The 14,137-nt window shown below is 35.0% G+C and overlaps 1 protein-coding gene, 1 long non-coding RNA gene and 1 pseudogene across 7 annotated transcripts in view; 2 read left to right on the top strand and 1 right to left on the bottom strand.

The window, feature by feature from the left end:
- The window catches only part of LOC144316120 (uncharacterized), a 480,356-nt gene that overhangs the window by 439,471 nt on the left and 26,748 nt on the right, over positions 1 to 14,137 (top strand). The gene's annotated exons all lie outside the window — the stretch shown is intronic.
- Positions 1 to 14,137, bottom strand: part of LOC144316178 (uncharacterized) — a 53,004-nt gene that overhangs the window by 29,542 nt on the left and 9,325 nt on the right. For 3 of the 4 annotated variants that reach the window (XR_013382035.1, XR_013382026.1, XR_013382022.1), the window contains one exon: positions 8,025 to 8,079. The exons of the other annotated variant lie outside the window; for it this stretch is intronic. This is a non-coding gene — a long non-coding RNA (uncharacterized LOC144316178). The remainder of the gene's footprint in view (positions 1 to 8,024; positions 8,080 to 14,137) is intronic. 4 annotated transcript variants of the gene reach the window in all.
- LOC144289584 (U2 spliceosomal RNA) lies at positions 10,613 to 10,700 on the top strand (annotated as a pseudogene).

Genomic DNA, 14,137 nt, shown 5'->3' with positions numbered 1-14,137 from the left:
ATAGCCTAGGCAATCAAGGATTACACTCTTCAAGATCCATATCTCCTAAAAGGACACCTTATTTCTTCTGCCCATTTCTCAATCTATCCTCCCCCTGAACACTTTGTATCACCAATCTCTGCTACATTAAATATGCTTATATGCAAAATTCATGAGTTAGGGAAATTTCTGGATGGTAATAAAACGAGAAGGAAAGAAAACTGAACTGCTTCCAACATAGTTAATGCGGTTACTCTTTATACTCCCACACTCAGATGCTCACTAAATGCCTTCCTTCTGAATTCTCTTTTCTATCAGAGGAAGTTCTTCTTCATCTTCTTACTTCAATCCTTTACCCCTTGTTTGGGAAATCTTACTACTTTCTTCAACAGGCAGAAATTTCTCTTTTTGGTCTTTTTTATGTCTAACCACTTAAATGGCCTCTCTAACTCTGGTCATATCTTTATGAGAATATCTTTTGTTCAAGAAGTTGAGATGCATTCTCAATTCATGATTAAAAGTAAATATGATTGTTTCAATTCAGTTTTAGTACCTAGTCCAGAAGAAAACATGGTTTCTTTTCACACTTGATCGTTTAGTAGGTAATGCTCATCCAGGTGAGCACTAAGATTATAAAACCGAATCTGAAAGCCCAAAGTACATGCATGCAGATATAGTGAAAAATGAAAGTCTATTTTTAATCTTTACTTTGCCCATTCTTTTTAGAACATTAGGCTCCACTATAAGTATTTTAAGAACCATTTGACCTTAACATGCCCCAACTGAGTGTTATATCATTCCGAAAACATCATTTTAAAGACGAGTGCAGTAGCCTTAGTTTCCCTCCTAAGAAGTAGCAGCTCCAATTAAATTCTTTGATTTCCCCTTCTAAAAGTATGTTCTTGAAAAGGGAGGAAACATAGTAGGGCTAGGCTCCAGTTTATATATAATAAATGCACTAAATTTACACCAACAATGTCAATATGAATAAGATTGGGCAGTCCAGACATTTGAAAATTTACCAACATTGCACTACCCTATTTTGTCGTTTTTATTATGGTAGGGAGGACAAGTCAGTGCCTATTCTCACTACCAATAATCTTAGGAAGCTATTAATCCTAAATCTGACCTTGAGATTATAGGAACCCACTCTTCCTTCATATTCTCATTATAAAACCAGAGTCATGAGGATGTCCAAGTGTGATTCAAGAAATAAGAAATGAGCTAACTTTGACCACAAGAAGCAGACTTTAATGAGTTGTACCATAAAATCCCTCCTCCTCCTTCTCCTCCTCTTATTCTTCCTTCTTTAATCCTAAATCTGACCTTGAGATTATAGGAACCCACTCTTCCTTCATATTCTCATTATAAAACCAGAGTCATGAGGATGTCCAAGTGTGATTAGAGAAGACTCTTCCTTCTTTTTTTGTTTCATGAATAGAAGGAGAAATGGCAGCAATATGAAGCTTCTACTCTGAATAAGAATTGGCAAGTTCTGACCCGTGATCAAATCTGACCCTCTGTCAGCTTTCTTTCTTTTAAGATTTATTTATTTATTTGACACAGAAAGAGAAAGACAAAACTCAAGTAGGGGAAGCAGCAGAGGGAGAAGGAGAAGCAGACTTTCTGCTGAGCAGGGAGCCCAACACTGGAGTCCAGGACCCCGGGACTAGGACCTGAACCTAAGGGAGACACCTAACTGACTGAGCCACCCAGGCACCCCTCTGCCTGGTTTTGTACAGCCCATGAGCTAAGAATATTTTTATGTTTTTAAATGGTTGAGATTAACTCAAAAGAATAGTATTTCATGACACATGAAATTCAAATGTCAGTATTCATAAATAAAATAAAATTGGAAAACAGCCACATTCGTTTGTTTATGTATCATATGTTGTTGCTTTCATTCTATATTGGCAAAGCTAAATAGTTACAAGAGAGACCTTATATGACACCCTCATCACTCCACATTCCTTCTCAGTGCACTGAAAATCACAGTGTTGTAATTATAACTCAACAGCATTTCAAATGTCATGCATATTGCTGTACCACAGGATGATTTTTTATAAAATTACCTGCGTGTACCTCTCATGTCAACATAAGAGAAAAAGAGAAAATTGGACTTTGAAAGTTATGTTTTTAAGGTACAGTAGAGTATGGGTTATTTATTATTGCATTAGATAGTGAGTGATGGTGTTTATCATGTAGTGACACTACTATGCTGAAAGAGTACAGTATACATCAATATTATCTGACTAAGCATACTAGACAACATTTCAATGAAAAACAATGATCAGAAAAATTAGAAAATTTAATGTGGAATATTTTATCTGAGCCTAATTTTTTTCACAGAAAATAAGAAATGAAAAAAGACTGCAACCAAAGTGAGTATCCAGATTGCTCACTTGTTAGCCAAGTCAGGGTAGGTACTTGCAAATGGTGTATTAATTAGATTGTATTTAAAAAAAATAATTAGATTGTATTTGATTGTGGCAGTTGAAGAAATGCACCTAGAGAAAATGAATCTGTTTCAGCCTTTTGGTGAGAATATTCCTTCAAAGAGTTGAAGATACTGGAAGCAACTTCAATACTCAGTTGAAAAATAAAGGAAATGATTTTCAGTGGTTTCCCTTGGTTCCTGATGAATTAACAGGTATCACCAATACTCAGTTGTTATTCATTTGAGGAATCAATACTGAGTCTGACACGACTAAAGAATTGGGGTCTGTGAACCTCCTGTGTGGGATATTATAGGAAAGAATATTTTCTTTCCAAACTGAAAAGTCACTCATTCAGTACAATCTGCAGTGGAATCTGCTAAGATATGTTACACTTAATGGTGGAAATAAATATGTGTGGAGCAGGAAGTGGCTTCTTCGGACAAATTCACCAAGCTTGTGAAATTTCTCAAACAAGAACTGCCCTAGATCTGTGTTTTCAATACTAAATAGCATTGGAAGTTAGCTTTTGCTGTGGCCTTGATAATATCTCTTAATCAATTAAATCTAAAATTTCAAGGCAATACAGAGTTTATATGTGAAACATACTGCAGTGAAGTCATTTTGACAACTAATGTTTTCTTGAATCACAAATAATTTTAAGCTGCTTATACACATCATGTGCTGGCAAAAGTTAAAACAAGAGTCAAGATTTCTCTCTCCATACAAATTTGCAGCACGTGTATTTTTTAAGCTCAAACTACAGCTCCAGCAGCACTTTTTAGACCTCAATGCAAGTGGAGAGGAAACTTTATTATTTCAAAATACATTTAACTCTGCAATTGAAAATCTTTCACCTACCCTTCAGTTGGAAGTGATTAATCTGAAATGTAATGACATGCTAAAAGGCAAACATCAAAAGAAGAATCTAATAGAATTTTGTTAATGTATTTCAAGTTTTAAATATGATTAAAATCATATGCTAGTGGATTGATAACAGTATTTGGCAGTACTATCTCTGTGAAAAGACATTCTGAAAGATGAAATACGTAAAAGCTCATTACAGATACCATTAACAGATGAATATTTGCCGTTGATTTTGATGATAGGGAACACTAACTTTGAACTCCATTTAACCAAAATGCTACACTCCTCCCCCAAAAAACAGAATTCCATTCTTTTCATTTGCAGTCCTGTGTCACAAAACATTACTTTGTAGTTCTCAAAATAATTGTCTACTCTAGTATGAAATCATTATTATTATTATATTTGCATTTATCAATACAGAACTGTAGACTTTATCTTATTTTATAAGATAATATCCCTAATATTTTCTCTTAGCCCATAAATCTAAAAATATTTATTATCTGGATCCTTACAAAAGTAGTTTGCTGACTTCTGATCTAAGTGAAGTATATTTAAATTCTGGTTCCATTAGCAGAATGCAGGGGGACCTGACGACAAAGAAGGTGTTGGAAGCCACAGACCATTGAATTTGGGATGGTCACTGTCTTGAGAACTACAAGGAGAGAGATTGCTTCAAGACTCATAGCTAAGATTTTCTTCTCCCAAAAGAGAGCAGAGGCTAGCAGAAGGATGGATTCTCCTGTAGTCAGAATTAGCCAGAGATTTTTGAGAATCTTTGGCCACAAGACCCTTAGGGAAGATTGGAACAAAGTCAAGATTTTTAGACTTGCACGAATAAAGAAATGTGACATTATTTTGCTTCCCAAAACTGCTAACACAAGACACTGACTATACATACATAGAAAAGATTCTGAAGGGTGCCCATCAACATGTTCCATAGGTTTCTCTGGGTCAGGGGGTTACAAGTTTTTCTACTTTTTTTTTTTTCTAATCCTTTTCCCTTTTCTGTGATATTCTAATCCTTTTCCCTTTTCTGTGATATTGCAACAGTAGATACTTTGGTGTTTTACTTTTTTACTTGTCTCTTATCTTTTTTCCCTGATGTTTCAATAGTAACTATATTTTATTTAAAATTCATACTTTTAAACTTATTTCATTTTAAAGATATTTTCTTATTTACTAATGTTCCAAAGTCATCCTGGGAGAGGACAAATGCTTGCTATTTATTTTCAGATGACTTACAAGAAAAATATATTGTAGTTGAAAGAAAAGAAGATCTCTAGGCTAGCTGTCCTGTTTTCTCTGCAAACATGTTCCTGCATTTTATTTCTTCAAGAAAACAAGATTTTGAAATATTAAAGTAATGTCCACTTAAAAACTTGGAAATAATGTTCTTAGGTAACGAAATATGCCCATATCGTCAGCAAAGAATAAAAGGCACATTGTAGCTAAAAGAAATCTGAGATTGCTTTATCCAGAAAAAAAAAAAGTATATGTAAGACAGTCTGAAAAAAAAAAAAAGGAATTAACAGGCTTCTTGTCATGACATGAAAAACAAGTAAATTTTTTATAAAATGCAAATTTACTTTTGTGTACATTGGTAAAAATTGTCTTATATTTTAAAAATCCAATCCATTTACATGATCTCAGCTTGTTCACATCTTGTAAGTTATGAATTCCTCTTAGATTATGATTTCACGATGTGCCAAATGCCTCACATGCTAAGACAACCATGTGCATGTAACCATGAGCCTGAGAAAGCATCAGGTTCTGAAAGAAATCAGTTGTCCTAGAGCCAAGGAAATCATACGGTCATGCTTCAGGATATTGAGACACTATCATTTTTCCTTCCAATGACTTTGTCTCCATAGAGTTATATATTTATAGGAAACTGTATGTTTGCTCTAAACAGATGTTTGTGTTTGTTTACTCTGTTGACATAGAGAACACTTAGAAATTTTGAATAATTTCAATGTTAAGAGATGGCATTGACCAATAGTGAGTAGCATTAAAGCATACTGTAGGTGCCTAATAAGTAGCATGTATAAAGTCACAAATTTACTTTTTCTGAAACTAAGGTCCATTCTTCTTGTTTTCTTATTAGCTTCCAGTATTTTCAGAAAGAAATAAAAAAGAACTAGAGAAAATCAGAACAGAGACTATTAAAATAGTTTTTCACTTCATTTCCCCACATCTTAGGAAGGACTAAAGTCTTTATCAGACCAGTGTGAGAAGATTATGTCCTGTCTGAATGTAACCAGGCCAGGAAAATAGCCACTTTCTGCTTAGTACTTGTTCGCAACTTCATAATCAAAAAGATGATATTTACCATTCCTAAGCTCTTCAAAGATTTGGAGGATAAAGGAAAACTTTTATAATAATCTCTTTAGAATAGATTTTCATGTGAAGGAAGGAGAGAATCACCACTGTTTTCTCTTTGTCAGCATACCTCTGGGAGGTACATTAGGATTAAGTCTGCTCTAATCACCAGTTGTTGGCTGACAAAGGTGGGCTTTGAACTAATGAGTTCAAACATGGAGTTTGCTCATGTATGAAAAAAGAGAAAACAAGATCAAGTCAAAGTTAGTCTTTATCACTTGTCTGGCAATCAATCGTGGGCCTTCTGTGGAAACCGTTTTACATACAAAATATCTACCTTGATATATTTTATAGAAACGCAAGGTGTGCATCGAAAACACCTGTCTTTGTTTATCTGCTTGGTTTCCTAAGTTTTAAAAGTAGATCACTTTTTTTTTAAGTATATATTTTTTATCACATCTGATGTCATTATCCTATAATTAAGTCTTTCCTTTCTGTTATAAGGTACAATATAAAATCATGTAGTTGTCACAGAAAGGCTTTCTGAGGATAAGAAAAACATGCCAAATACTATTCGCTTATTAAATAATCTTCTATACTTCATAAATACCTACAGACTGCTTATCCAATTATTTCCTGTAAGGGTAACTTTTAGAATATGCAGTTTAAATAGTCATTTACATTAAATAGTAAAGAGAAGGTTATCAATCTTAAGTAGCGTCAGCTTCCAATTGAACTTTAAGGTCAAATTTGCCATAGTGGGAGCAGCCTTCCCCAGGTAGCATGAGAGACAAGGCTGTGAGTGGGGGAACATAGAGGATAGGAGGCCCAGGAGAAGGAATCCCTTTTCTAAGGTGCATTTTGTTCAGTGTAGTCAAGGGAAGAGGGGTACAAAGCTGATAGTCTGGACCCCTTGTTGTTGCTTTTTTTTAAAGATTTTTAAATTTATTTATTCATGAGACAGAGAGAGAGGTAGAGACATAGGTGGAAGGAGAAGCAGGGTCCCCGAAGGGAGCTTGATACAGAACTCGATCCATGGACCCTGAGATGAAGACCTGAGCCAAAGGCAGGCACTCAACCACTGAGCCACCCAGGTGCCCCATCTGGATCCCTCATAGTAGAAATTTGATTGGCAAAGTTCTTCTCAAAACTGGAATTGGTAAAGGCTTCTTTTATCTCTTCCTATATCTAATCAGTTACTAACTTCTGGTATTTTTACCTTAAAAATTACTCTAGGACACACTGAATAAATATATAACTGTATTAATACATGATGAATGAATAAATAAATGAAGGAAGGAAGGGATGAAGCACATCAATGAAAGCTTTTGAATCCTTATCTCTTGGGTGAGATGCGACATCCTCATTTCTGGGAGATCTGTCCAAACACAACAATGTACCAGTTGATGAGTGGGCCCAGAAATCAGTGTACAATTCTGGAAAAGGGGAATGGTTTGAATCAGGCTTGGTATTGAGGCCTTCATCTGATGAACAGGAAGATACTTAGGAAAACTAGAACAGAAAAGAATGTTGAAACTCACAAACTAGTTAGTAAACACAATTTATCTCTGGCACACAAAGCATCCTGTCTTATTGATGACATGATTTCATTTTAAGTACTACCCCCTGGTGAACTGAGCTTCCTAAAATACTTGTTGATCTACCATGATAATCTCTGTTGGTCTGTGTGTGGTCTCTAGAGGATAGAGTGGAAGGAAGTTTGGAGAAGGAAGAGGCAGGAAACATAAGGTAGAAACCAACCAAATCAATCCAATGTCAACCACTCTTCTTGTTTTACAATATCTTAGACTGTATTTTTTAATTGTTATGCCATTATTATTATTATATTTTATAATTTATTAAACTTCTATGAAATTTATGTTGGCATCATTAAAACCTTTTTCTTTTTCTTTTCTTTTTTTTTTTGACACACAACTAATTTGTTGACCATTTAACCACACAAAAACTGCTGAGTGGCTGTCCTTTTTTAAAGTTCTTGAATTACCTTCCACTCAGCTGAAAGTGAGAAGAAATTATGGGAGGTGAAAAGTTAAGGGGTTTGGATAACTCAGATATACAACGAAGCATTTGGGTGCTTGTCAAGTTCAAGCCCCTTTTTAGTTTTTTATAATATTAGTTATAGGAAAATGTTCAGCTGCCAGGCAGGGCCTGGATATCTTTCATATTTCCATCAGCTGGAAATTAGAAAAAGAAATGCATTCCTTATGAAACACATTATTGAAAGACAAATTATGTAGAAATAGTTTCTCAAATGTTATCTATTTTATATAGGAAGTACCTCTAAGAAAGGCAAAGCAAGTTTTGTTGACAGGGGAGGGGATTTGGGACACCTAATCTGACATGCATGATAATGTTCATTTTGGTTTATTCCACAGCCATGTGCTTTGCTAAAACTCTGCTTACCTTGATTTGGGGTTTCTCATCTTTTCCTTTTCCTGGCTTGGCTTTAGCTTTTAAACTAAAAATAAAAATAAATGAAAGCAGAGAACAATTTTTACAAGCAAGTGTCTTACAAGAAATAACTGTAGTCTCATAAAGTTTTATCTTTTTTGATTTGTTGCAATTTGAGATGTAATAAAACGTAAGGCAAGGTTTAACATCATGTCTCTAAGTCTAAATATAGTACTTTCCTAACTACCTTCATCAATGGAACTCACGAACTTTTAAATTTGAGTATGCCAAGATTTTTAGTGCTGCCAGCATCTGCTAGGATCCTCCTTACAGGTTTTTCAGAGGGACAGAGACTGCACGTAGGAAACTTGGCATCACTTCTATTGTTACCACATTAGATAATGTGTGACAATGTCTAATTTTTCAACAAAAACCATTTCAACAGATACCAGATTTGAAGATAATCTACTAAAATGTAAAGTTCAATATTCTGTATCAGATAGATTATACACAAAATTTTGACTTAAAAAGGTGTAACATTTTAGCTTCAAATATATTTTATAAGCTAAGATTTAAACATATTTAGGTACTTCATATCAGATAATAGAAAACAGTATACCGAGTTTGAATTTTTCCAAGTAAACATGTACTCTGCAAACACTAAACTAACAAGATCATGTTCTCTTTCCTCCAAATGTATTATGTTTTTAAATCAAAGACTTATTTAAAAAAAATAATACTCTTTCTCATGTGGAGGGAAAATTTGTAATCATTCTTATGTGGCAATACGAGGACAGTAATATTAGAAATCTTAACATGTCAGCCTAATGTTTAGTGATTTTGTAAAAGTTCTATGCAGTATCTACTTCACAAACATTTCTGTAAAGAGACTAATTTTTAAATTGAAAAAATCTTCCTTGTATATTAGGGAGAAATTGAATGGCCTCTGAAACTTGTTAGGTCTTACGAAACTAGCAGTTTCTTGGCTAACAAACAATATGCCACTCCAGGCCATTCCTTCCAACTGACTCACTAAGTCAGAGGCAAAGCATGGCGTCTAAATGCCAATGAAGACATGGCCCTTATTTTCATGATACAGTTTCATGTTTTGGATATTCTCATTCTAGTGAAAATCAAATTATGTCTATTTATCACAATCTGGTAGTTCCTTGTGTGTAAATGCTGCATCTTATTTCCCTTTGTATCTCCCCAGGCATCTCTATAGCAGCAGGGGGTAATCCAGTGTTTACTGAATTGAGTTAATCTAAGGTGGGCTATTTTCCTCTTCTAGTAATTGTGACTTCTACGCTGTTGGGTTTGAGTTTTTTGTTTTTTGTTTTTTGTTTTTTGTTTTGTTTTGTTTTGTTTGGTGTGTCCCTGGGTTAGACCATCACTCACTGATTTTTGCCCTACTTAACAGGAGCAGCTTACTAATAAAAAGTTGCCTCTTCGATTTTCAGGCTGAAGTAAATAAACAGCAAAATTTTGGAAAACGCCAGGAAGGGGTAGGAGGCAGCAGGAATGTGCTGTCAGGGATTTTTCTGTCCACTGGGGGATTTGGTGCAGTGGAAGAAAACAGGTTTAAAATTAAGATGAGATCATTTTCAAACTCCTGCCATTTTCCAGAAGTGGCAGCTTTTTACTGAGCTTCGGTTTATCATCTGTGAAATGGGAAGAACAAGGTTTAACCTTTGGAATGTCAAGAAGAGAAAATAAGATGTTACATGTAAAGCATTCAGGATAACACCAAACACAAAAATGGTCACTATTAAAATTTGAATCAGAAGGATTATGGTGTGACAACATAAGAAATTTCTTTTTAGTACACATTCCTAGATAGAAATGACTCAAACTGTCAAAAAGGTTTTGAAGTGCTTCCTCTTAATTCAACAATATATGAAGAAGGCTGACCTCATCCAGAGAATTCACCTGCCAATGAGAAGACAGCCAAGTGCTCCAGCATTACAGAGGGCAACTCCCTGCCCCTCTCCGGGTTGGAGGTCTGTGTGGGAGGCTACATATCTGACCAACATGGTAGAAACAAGCAGCATCCTTTAGGATCAATCACTAAGGCTAAGAGTCCTTAGCAATCTCTATGATAAGACAAAGAATCACACATTGGCTTGTAAAACAAAATCCAACCATAAAAGAAAATGATACCGTATCAACAAAAATGAAAAGACAGACAACAGAAGTTGAATACTAAACTAAAGGAAATCTCAAAGTATAATTAAATATTAAAGGCATCTCACTTCAGGGAGGTGGAACTTAATCTCCTCCTCTACCCCATGGTAAATGTGAGCTGCACTTAATGATTTACTTCCAAGTAATAGGATATGGAAAGATGGGGCAGTAATTTTGCAGCAGAAAAAAACTGACAAAAACTACTTCAGCCAGGTGATAAAGGTTAGCACCGCCAATGAGAACTCATGTCAATAGCACATAACCCTGACAAAGTGTAATAAAGAAGGGCAGTTCACCTCTGTGTACTCTTCCCTGAAACTCATAAGTCCAGTCTAACCATAAGAAAAACATCAGACATACTCAACTTGAGTGGAAGTCTACAAAATACTTTATTAAACTGTTTCTTAGAGCTGTCAATCGCTTCTTGGCCTTTTGGCTAAGATCAAGTGTAGTATCTTAGAGCTGTCGAGATTGTAAAAAACAAGGAAAGAATGAGAAACTGTCACAGACTAGGGAACACAACTAAGTATCATGTCTTATGTTGGATGAGATCCTGGAAGAGAAAAAGGACATTAGTGAAAAAACTTGTGAAATCTGAATAAATCCTAAGGTTTACTTAGTAGAAATGTACCAGTGTTGGTTTCTTAGTGTGGCCGATGTATTCTGGTAACATAAGATGTTAAAAATAGGAAAAACTGCAGGAGAGATATTATTTCTACAATTTTTTAAATAAATCTAAAACTATTCTAAATTTTTTTAAAGATTGTTTTAAAAGAGGAAAAAGTATTTATCAATCAGTTTTTTTCATATGTTGAAAAATTTGCAATCCATAATTGTTTATGACAGTCATGGCAAACATGAAGAGAGAGTAGTATCAAGTTATAGGAAGCTAAACCTTAGAAATACAAATAGTGGAAGACTTTAACACTCCTTTCACAGGTTTGATCTCAAATAGGCAAAACTAAAGATGAAGATAATTATAATAAAATACTTAATGCAGTTAAATTAGAGTACCATATCCATATTAAGGTCCACACAATAGTTAATCATATATAAGGACTTAAAGAAAACTATATAGTCCCAAGATTTGGGAGTGAACAGACCAAAGTAGTTGGCTATAATAAACTTATACCACATACACAAAAATGAATGACAAACCACCAAAAGCACAAAAAAAACATTTTCAGGTTTTGTTTGTTTGTTTAGGGGGAGTGGTAAAGGGAGAGGGAGAGAGAGAATTTTAACCAGATGCCACATCCGATGCAAGGCTCAATCTCACAATCCTGAGATCACAACCTAAGCAGGAGTCAAGAGTTGGATGCTTAATTGACTGAGCCCTCCCAGGGCCCCATTTTTCACATTTTAAAATATTCTCTGATGAAAAAAAGATAAAAGTATCAAACACTTGATACACAGGTTATTTTGAAAATAAAAACAATAGGAGCTTTGTATATCAAAACTTAGATGATGTGGCCAGAGCAGCACTTAAACAAGAATTCTATTTTAATTATACAATGTTTTTAATATTGAAAAGAGACTGAAAGAATGCAAATGTATTCAATTCAAAAAGTCAGGGGGGAAATAAAAAATAAATCCTAGGAAAGAAAGATATATATATATATATATGTATATATATATATATATATATATATATATACATATATATATATATATATACAGAAATCCAGCATTTGAAAATTAGGAGATAGTAGAATTAATAAGCAAACTCAGGATGTGAATCTTTAAGGAAAAAATGTAAATGTAAAGATAATTTTACTTAAAAAGTAAGGTGAAAACAGAAAATTAGAAATGAAGAGAGGGACAAACAATGAAATATGAGCAATTACTATAGAGATCTTTATGGGTGCAAACAGCTCAATATAATGAAAGATTTTCTACACAACGCAAGTTACTTAAATTCACTTAAATAGCCATGTTATAATGTGAACAATCTATAAATTTGCTGCATAGAATATCAGTAGGTTTCCTATATGTGATTCCACCTTTCCTTCTGTGCTGTACTAAGTCTGAGGTTCTAGGACTAAGTATCTGACATGAAGGTGAGTGGGGCTGGTCTTTGCCTATGGTCATGGACCAAAGAGGACCTGGACCTAAATAGTTGCTGGCACAGGTGCGCTCTGAAGTACCAAGTCCATGAGAACAAAAACTGGGTGCAAATAAAAGAGTATATGATATATAAAAGATAAAATGGAGCTGAGATTTTGCTTGGCTAAGCCAAGAAAGATGGTCAAGGAGAGACCAACCCGGGGGAAAAGTATGAGCTATTAACAGCTCAAGCCAATTCACAACTGGAGGTCACTATCAGTTAAAAGGTAATTTTCATAAATTATTTTTATTCAAGGAAAAATCTCAAGGGCAAGAAATAGATTTTTCTAAATTGATGTTTCAAAGAAGAACAGAGAAAATATAGCTTACATCTTTAGCTTGCAAACACCACAATACATCCAACTGGGTTAAATGTGTGTATGCATAAATGAATACATGTGCATGCACATACAATAATAGGAGAGCACTTAAATGAATATCTGACATGATTCTCTAAGCATTAAAGCAATAAATTAACAAAAGATCCATATGCTTGTTATGTACATTTTGATGTCTGCATTCATATACATTCAATAAGTATTTGAGTCCTTACTTATTGCCAAGCACTTAGAAATACAAAGATAAGCAAAAACACATAAAGCCCTGCCTTCATAAAGTTTATAATCTAGTGTGTGTAGGAAGGTCAGGGGGAAGAGAAGTATCAAATATGAATTAAAGAATTATAGAACAAATATAAAATTAAAATTATGATAGGAGAGTTCAAGGAGGTGCATGCTTCTGTGATAGGATAAAATACGGGGATTTGATCTAAACTGTGAGCTCAGGAAAGGCCTTCCCAGAGAAGCAGTGATTGAACTGATCTCTGAAAGATGAGGAGGAAATGTGTCAGTGAACTAGGAATAGTCCCTAAGAATATATTCAGCCCTTCCTTTGCTCTTATATGCCCACTTTTTTTTTTGGGGGGGGCGGATTTGGCTCAATTTATTGATCATATTTATATCTATTGCGTTAGTGAGGAGGTGCCAGGGGCTGAGCCTCAGACATCATTTCTGCTCCCAAGTTTGAGGACCAGGGGATGTCTGGGTTTTATTGTCGGAGAGATCTGAGCTGCAGAGATTATTTTTCTCATTCCTTCCCTCATGGCCTTGGATAACCTTCACTCCAGAGATTCTGGGCTCAGGGATTCCCTCCTCAACTCAAGGTACAAGCACTGTGATTGGGTGGACAGGCAAGGCTGAAGTCAGTCCTGGTAAGCACAAGCCCACCCAATCCATCTTCCTTCCACTGATCTTTCTCTCTTTTCCACTTGCCTCACAATGGCCAGAGCCTGGCTTGGTGAGCATTTATCCCTAGGTGAAGGCCCTTAACTGCTGGACCATAGCCAGCTTCCCTTAAAGGCAGGAATCTAAGCACCACCATGTTCTGTACTGGGCAGCTTCCCTATCCTGGCTTTTCTATGAAAACAAACAACTTTTTTGGTGAAGGAAAAGAAGGAGCAGGTGGACACGATACATTTGAGTACTAAGAATATTGAAGCAGTAATCTAATTGAAAAATAGAAAAAATTAATACATTAATCAAAGATATTTTTACAAATCCAACCATGGGAGTTAGGAAAGATGAGGGTATTTGGAGTGTAGTGATCAAGGGTCAGAGTATGCAAGCAGATGAAGCTGGAGAAGCAGGTGGTAGTCGTACAAGGCATTATAAGACAAGTTAAAAATATTTATTTTACCTTATAAGTAATAGGAAAGCAGAGTTATGTGAGAGGTGGGATGAAGAATGTGAGGTGGGAAATACAATCAGGTTTTATATTGAAAAGAATGATGTGACTTCAGTGGGAAAAATGGAAGATTAGTTAGGAAAACACTACTG

The sequence above is a fragment of the Canis aureus genome, chromosome 1 (assembly GCF_053574225.1).
Source record: "Canis aureus isolate CA01 chromosome 1, VMU_Caureus_v.1.0, whole genome shotgun sequence".
NCBI classification, from domain to species: Eukaryota; Metazoa; Chordata; class Mammalia; order Carnivora; family Canidae; genus Canis; species Canis aureus.
Note: the sequence above shows the minus strand (reverse complement) of the source record. Positions and strands in the feature narration are given on the sequence as shown.